The 8,203-nt window shown below is 38.2% G+C and overlaps 1 non-coding gene across 1 annotated transcript; it reads right to left on the bottom strand.

The window, feature by feature from the left end:
- Positions 1-8,052: 8,052 nt before the first annotated feature.
- Positions 8,053-8,124, bottom strand: TRNAQ-CUG (transfer RNA glutamine (anticodon CUG)). Its single transcript has one exon. It is a non-coding gene; the product is annotated as a tRNA-Gln (tRNA).
- Between the last annotated feature and the right edge of the window lie 79 nt (positions 8,125-8,203).

Here is an 8,203-nt window from a genome sequence, read left to right as displayed (position 1 = left end):
AAATTGCTTACTGTATGGAGGGGAATAAAGGAGGAAGGGAAAAAATTTGGAACTCAAAAAAAATTTTAGACCAATGTTAACATTTGTCTCTACATGTAATTGGAATAGTATTAGAATATTTTATTAAATAAATATTTAAATTATTATTAAAGATATTATTAGTATTATTTTAAAAAACATGTGTTGGTAACAGAGGGAAAGTGAGTAGTTATCAATATATAGCCTATGTTTTCTTGTATTCTTTCGCTGTCGAGAGGACATTATAACGGAGGGCTCCCTGCATGTTTGATGGCCTCCCTGTGGGACACTTATGAGACAACATGTACAACATTCATATAATACAAGCAGATGTGGGTGGGTAGCGATCTGCATATATGCTGATGAGATCACAGATCTGTTTGAATATTTGAGGATGTACAAGGCACTCTGTTAGACCATGAGGTTACAAAGTAAAAAATGAAAAACAGTCTCTGCCCTTGAGAAGTTTATATTTTACTAATTGAATACTTTAGATTAATGGTGTCAAATTCGAAAAGAAATTAGAGCTAATGATCCATATTGACTTAGTTTCAAAATATAATATTATCTATGTTTTATTGTATTTTTATTTATTTTATAAAACATTTCCCAATTGCATTTTAATCTGGTTCTGTCATGGACCATACACTATTTGTTTAAAACCTCTGCTTTAAAAGAGTTATGATCTCACCTGGGTGTGTACTATTTCCATCCATGCAAATCATAGCTTTTGGGGCCCTTCCATATTTCATTCATTGCTGTGGAAGAAAAATTCACCATCAGGATGAGAAGCTCTGGTTATGAGCCTCTCCATAAGTTTTCCAATTTGGTTGGGTAGGTAATGCAATTTTTATTATCCTTATTTTATACATGAGGACCTGGAGGCTTAGATAATTGGCCAAAATAACAGGGCTAGTAAGAGATAGAGAAGGGACTTAAATTCAGACCTTCCACTTTGAGTCCAGTTAGTTAGCTGCACATACACTGTAGCTGCACTGCTTTTTGGATCAGTCAGTCAGTCAATAAGGATTTATTAATTACTATTTGCCAAGCATTGTGATAATTGTGGAGGTACAAAGAAAGGTAGAAGACAGTGTCTACTCTCCAGGAACTCACAGTCTAATGGGACAGAGAACATAAAAACAATTATGTACAAACAAGATATGCAGGCTAAATTGGAATGAAGGCACTAACATTAATGGGGATATCAGGATAAAATTTCTAAGGGTTGGCTAGGTGGCACAGTGAATAGAGCACTGACCCTGGAGTTCAAATCTGGTCTCAGACACTTCATATTTACTAGCCCTGTGACCTTGGGCAAGTCACTTAACTCCAATTGCCCTCCCTTCACCCCTCAAAAAAAAAAAAGCAGGATAAAGCTTCTAGAAGAAAGTGAACATTTTGGCTGAAAGTGGAAGGAAGCCAGGAGATGAAGATGAGGGGAAAGAGAATTCTAGTCATGGAGAACAGCCATTGAAAATGTCCCAAGTCAGGACATGGAGAGTTTTGTTGGAGGAACAGCGAGAAGGCTGGTATTGCTGGATCACACAGAGTAAGCTAGGAAGGGAGCCAGGCTATGAAGGGCTTTGAATGTCAATGAGTTTTATATTTGATCCTAGGGGTTATAGGGAGTTTATTAAATAGGGAAGTTATATGATCAGACTCATGCTTCAGGAAGATCATTTTGGCAGTAGAATAGAGTATGGGTTGGAGCAGGAAGAGACTTGAGGCAGGGAAACCCACAATCAGGCTATCATAATAGTTCAGGTGTGTGGTGATAAGGGACTGCAATGGGGCAGTGGCAATGTCAGAAGAGAGAAGGGAGCATAGATTAGAGGTGACAAATAATTAGATAATAAATAAACTAACATTTCTATAGCACTTTGAGGTTTACAATGCACTTTACATATGTTTTATCATTGGATCCTTCCAGCAACCCCCTGAAATCCGTGATATTATTATCTATACTTTGTTGTTGTTGAGTTGTTTCTGTTGTGTCTGACTCTTTGTGACCCCAATTGGGGTTTTCTTGGCAAAGATACTGGTTTTCCATTTCCTTCTCCAGATCATTTTACAGAGAAGGAAACTGAGGCAAACAGGGTTAAGTGACTTGCCCAGGGTTCCACAGCTAGTAAGTGTCTGAGTTCAGATTTGAACTCAGGAAGACTTGTCTTCCTGACTCCAAGCCTGGCACTCTATCCTGTGTACCACTCACCTGAAAACTGATACTAAGAGAGGTTCAATAAATTGCCCAGGGTCAGTCACATAGATAGCAAACAATTGAGGCAAGATTTTATCTCAGATCTTTCTGACTTTATCCACAGTCTAGCGCTCTCATCAACAGACCACCTAGTTGTCTAAATTTCTTGCAATGCATTTTTCCAGTTTGGTTGGGTAGGTAGTACAATTGTAATTATTCTAATTTTACTCATGAGGAAACTGAGGCTCAGAGAATTGGCCAAAATAACAAGGCTAGTAAGCAGTAGAGTTGGAACTCAAACCCAGGTCTTCTGACTTTCAATCCAGTTGGTGAACTGCATGCATACAGTAGCATAGTTATATGGCTATCAGTGGTGTTGGGGAGATGCTGTATAAATGATAATAAACAACAACTGGCTCTTTCTTGGCCTTATAAAATCTATAGAATTTTAGCAGACAGACTCTTACTTGAATTAATTAATTAATCAATCTGCTCTAGAGTATAGTATATAATTTGGTCATCCTGTAGATCTGCCATCAAGTCACCAGTTAAGTGGTTTCCTCAGGAGGTAGTCAATACTCATGTGGTGATTTTCCCAAAGGCTGCAGTATTTCTACTGCTCACTAGAGAGCACTCTTTTATTAATTCCTTTTCTCAGTGCCCTAATCTGGCACAGCTCTTGACTCCTGTTTGTTAGCTTGGAGTTCAAAATAGATACAGATTTATTTGAATATTATAGTAATAGGAAATCTTTCATTCTGCTGTATGCCTTCCACCTTATATTCTGGAAACCTCCTGTTCTTTAATAACCAACTTTTTTTTTTTCATAGATTTAAGGAATTGATTTGTTTTTGTCTTTTTAATGGCCAAATGATTTATTACACACAGTAATATAAAATTGTTTAAAGGACTGACCCTTGGTAGTTTGCTTGTCTTGGGCATAGATCTACTCAGAATCCTAAAGAGAAACAATTATTCTGACTCAGAGTTCTGAGATGGCAGGTACTCTTTTGAATGTCACAAATGGAGACAATAGGAGGCTTCGGGGAGTTGTAATATGAAGTACTGAAGAATTTGAAACTGTTAGGAAGAAACAGATACTGGAACTCTTCTATGATTACAAAAGTAATTTATCTGATCATAGACAGAAGATGAGAATATGGTTATGAATAATAAGTTAAGGGCTTGTTTACAAAGAGGACCTAGAGCCTGAACCTAGAAATATAAGAAGTAAAAGGACAGACTTAAGAACTGCATCAGCTAAGCTTGAAGCTAGAAGTGATGGATACTAGAGTTATTGTTAAAAAGTTGGTTGACCTGAGCAGGGAAATCAGAAAAGTCATGCAGTAAATTGATTAGTTAAGCACAGTGTGAATGAACTTGGCTAGGAAGTACAAACATCTGTTCAACATAGAAGCTATATTCATCAGAGAATTTTTACGGACAGTTCCTGAGACAGAAAGAGGAAACTTAAATTTAGAGTTCTAGAGTTGTAAGTTTTTCTCACTAATGTTTTCTTTGTTAGTTCCCTGTAAGTGTGCATCTAACATCTTCCACAAATACTGAGTGACTTGTGGAGAGAATATGACCCAAATTTACATATGGTTTGGGATATATTTATTAGTCATGCTTTGGCTTTAATATATGAGAATCTGAGATGTTGTTTTTATTTATTTTGTTTTATTCTCAAATAAATGGTTATGTTTAAGATCTAAACCTGTCATCAATGTGAGTGGCTGTGTGTGTAAACAGAAATGTACCAAGTGGGGTTGAAAAACTTAAGTAGTGAGTAGGAATATATTTCCCCCTCAACAAGGATACCCCAAGACCCTAATAAAGCATGAATATGATTATGTGGTGGTGATCTTTGTATGTGAATCTAGATTGCCAAGTTGAGGGCAGCTCAGATGAGTGAGCCATCCCCAGAGAATGAATAAGTGTGTTCATATGTGCTGTTTGAAAGATCTGAAACACTTCAAAATGGGGAGGTACCCTAACTGCTGCATAGCAAAGCAGTAAAGAGACTGCCCATTTAACTCCCCTTCCAGGTGGTAGATGGGAGAAAGAATAAGGGAAGAGGTTGTGAGTTTGTTAATTAACAAGATCTACTCAGTGAGTAATTGGAAAAAGTAGGGGAAAACCTGGGAAATTGGAATAAGTATTCCTTCAATTTTACCTGTGGGTAGGAGTTTCAAAAAAGCAGCTGGAAGTACAATTAGTCCTGTCTTGCTGGCCATGTAGCCATTGCCGTCATTTTGTCTAGCTGAGATTGTAATTGTGGCACCGATAGAGGCCACAACCACAAGCAATAAGCAGCTTTCCCCCCTTCCACACAAATAGCTCCAAGTCTCAGAATCCTCTGCTCTAGGACTAGCCCTTTGCTCCAAATTGGTAGGGGAGTCCAGGGAGCTGTCCCCATTATATCTAGGTAGAGAAAGCCCATTGTTCTCCTTATCTCTCCTAGATCACATCTTGTCACATGGAGGGCACCAGATAGAAATGGCACCAGCTGGAATCCATGTGGATATTTCTACCTGGAGTGGTACATCTCATTAGATATCATATAGGCTTAGCAGAGTATCAGTACATGGTCAGAAGCTTTGGGGGAGGAATCTTGCTTGTGTGACCCTGAGCAACTCATATAATCCTCCTGAGCCACAGTTTCTTCCTATGGAAGATGAAAAGGTTAGAGCGGATGATTTTTGGAGGTTCTCTTCTGGTTCAAAATCTATGATTCTACTATATGATCACTGGGTGGAGTTTGTCTCCTTTGCTGACTCATCATCCATGTTTCAGCCTTACATGTGAATGTATTCAAGATCTCCATTTTGGGCTCTCTTCTTTCTATACATTCTTCCCTTGATTATCTCATCTAATCATCTACCATCTTTATTTCTGTGACTCTCTGGTCTATCTATCCACCTACCTATTGTTCATTTCCAGCTAGATCTCCTCTAGGGCTCTTAAACTTAACATGGCCAAGGCACAAGGCAGCTGACTGGTTCATGAAGATATTGTTGCTTTTTGTCTTTTGCTTTCAAGAAAGACCAATGATGTCATAAAGGTGATATCTTGACTTGAATTAGATTTAAGTGAAGCAGAGGTTCAGCCTCACTCTCTCTTTCTAAGTCATTTAAAGTTCAGTGGCAGGACAAAAACCAAGATGATTGCCAATGTTCAGGGTGTGAAGTTTTCAGAGGAAGAAATGTCAACGGCCATATGAAAAAAAAGTGCTCCAAATCATTAATAATTAGAAATACAAATAAAAACAACTGAGATTCCAGCTATCAGGTTTGGGAAGTTAATAAAAATGGAATATTACAATTGTTGGAGAAAAGATACACTAATGCACTGTTGGTGAGTAGTGAATTGTTTCAGTCATTTTGTAAAGTAATTTGAGCTGGTGAAGTGCATAGAGTATGACTTAAATTTGGAGTTAGGAAGATATGAGTTTGAATCCTGCTTCAGAAACTTATTAACTCTGTGACCCTGTGTAAGTCACTTAACCTGTATCTGTAAGATTTGGATAAGGATGGCGATTACCTCCTAGGGTTGTAGTGAAGAGCAAATGAATGTGCTTTGCCAGCCTTAAAATGCTACCGTGTTTCCCCGATAATAAGACACTGTCTTATTAATTTTTTTGGACAGAAAAACACCAGAGGGCTTATTTTCAGGGGAGGGCTTATTTTAATGAACATTGACAACAATTTTAATAAACAGGTAAATGTGAACAAAAAAATGTACCTTTATTCAATAATGAATTCAGTAAAGAACAGGATGACGCGCTCACTGTTGCAGCTCTGATTGGATGCAGCTCGGAGCGCAGCATGCGTTTCACCGGGTGGGAGGGGACGGTGCACGGTGCATACAGAGGGTACCGTAATGTAGCGTGTAGCGCAGGGGATCACCTTCACTACAGTAGCAATCTCAATAGGGCTTATTTTCGGGGGAGGGCTTATTTTAGAGGAATCTTACACAGTAAGGGGAGGGCTTATTTTCGGGATAGGTCTTATCATCGGGGAAACACAGTATATAAATTCTGGTTTCTACTATGAATGCAGAATTTCTTATCTTTCTACTCAAACTATCTTCTCTTCCAAACTTCCTTAATTCTGTAGATAAGAACCATTATCCTTCCAGTCACACAGATTTGAAACTTCAAAGTCAGTCAGTCAACAAACATTTAACCACTTACTACCTGTCAGGCACTGTGCAAAGTGCTAGAGATACAAAGAAAGGACAAAACACTGTCCCTGCCTTCAAGGAACTCATATCCTAAAGGGGAAGGCAGCATGTAAATAACTCTAAGTATACACACATATGTAACACTATACAGCTTATATGTGTTTATATAGGTAACACATGTAATATATACTTATATAACATAAATACTTCTAGATATAACTATGTATGCATATATAGTTTTATACACACATATATATGTGTCTCTATTTATCTAGATACACATATACCTGCCACATACAGAGTAGATAGAAGATAAAGGAAGTGAGAACCAAGAAAGTACTCCTGCAGAAGTTAGGATTTGAGCTGCCTTAAGGAAGTCTAAGAAGTAAGAGGATGAGTTAAGAGACACCCAGTACAAAAACATGAACCCCAGAATATCTTCCCCTCTTAACTCTCTCACTCACCTCTCCATGTCTGATTTTCTACTCCTTATCTCTTGCATCTCTTCTTATAGCTTGTGTCTGTCCCCTTGTACTTACAGGACCACCACCTAAGTTCAGGCCCTTATCACTTCTCTCCTGGATTAATTAATGAATTAATCTCCATTTGGTCCCACTACCTCTAGCCTTTCTTTCCAGGAAGTGTCCAATGAATATTCCTAAAGCATGGGACTGACTTGTCACTCCCGACAAGAACCTTCATTGCTCCTTTTGCCTAGAAGATAAATTTAGATAATCTCTAGTCTTTGGGACTCAGACCTCATCTCCTACATTATTAGCTTCCCCATGGTTAAATTTCAGATTTACTTTGTATACTGTATCTGTCTATTTGTATACATAGCATATTCTGTATTTTTTTATGTTCATATTGTTTCCCTCTAGTAAAATGTAAGCTCTTTCAGAACCAGCACAATTTTAAAAATGACTAAAACACTGTAAAGACAGACAGCTTTGAAACACTTAAGAACGCCTTTCAATGGAGTGACCAACCATGACCATGATGAAATGTTTCCCACTTCAAAGAGGTGACAGACTAGAGGTGCAGAAGGAGACAATACATTTTCCCAACGAGACCGATCTGCGGATTTATTATTTGTGCTTGTTTGTTACAAAGGAGGTTTTGTTTTTATTTTTGGTAATTTTTTTTAGTGGGGGGGAAGACATTATTAGCAAAAGTTGGGGCGTGGGTTGGAGAAGTGATACTGATGCCAAAAAAAGGAAAAAAAGGTGAGGGTCAATGAAGCATTAAAAATGCAAAGAGAACAGGGGACTTAGAGGGAAACATAATCCGGATACGTTTGGAAGTAACATGCTGAATGTATTCCTTAAATGGTGGTTTCATGTACAACCCTCTTTTTGTTTTTTTCTTTTTATATCGAAATGCACATATTGCTGTTTGTCAGGTTCCTAATCACAACACATTTAAAACATAACTTTTGAAAGGAATAGTCATTTTTGTATAGTAACACTTTAGTTTCTATAAACATCTTAGTTTCTAATGAGCTCTGCATCTTACAGAACCTACTAAATGCTGGAGTAGGAACTTAATTGCTCATTGGAGAATGAATGAATGAATGCTTGTGGTGGGCTAGAATTACAGAAGTAAACTGCGATTGCGAGACGGAAGGTTTGGAAAAAATATCCCATTGCAGGTTCCACCGAGATTTGAACTCGGATCGCTGGATTCAGAGTCCAGAGTGCTAACCATTACACCATGGAACCGCCATACCGCAAATGGCGCTCAAGGCTCTCTTATCGCTAATTAGCCCCGCCCCGCATGAAGAGACCCACCCCCTCCCCG

The sequence above is a fragment of the Petaurus breviceps genome, unplaced genomic scaffold, assembly GCF_028583685.1.
Source record: "Petaurus breviceps papuanus isolate PSGF00001 unplaced genomic scaffold, PetGlider_PUasm1.0 37, whole genome shotgun sequence".
Classification (NCBI taxonomy): Eukaryota; Metazoa; Chordata; class Mammalia; order Diprotodontia; family Petauridae; genus Petaurus; species Petaurus breviceps.
Note: the sequence above shows the minus strand (reverse complement) of the source record. Positions and strands in the feature narration are given on the sequence as shown.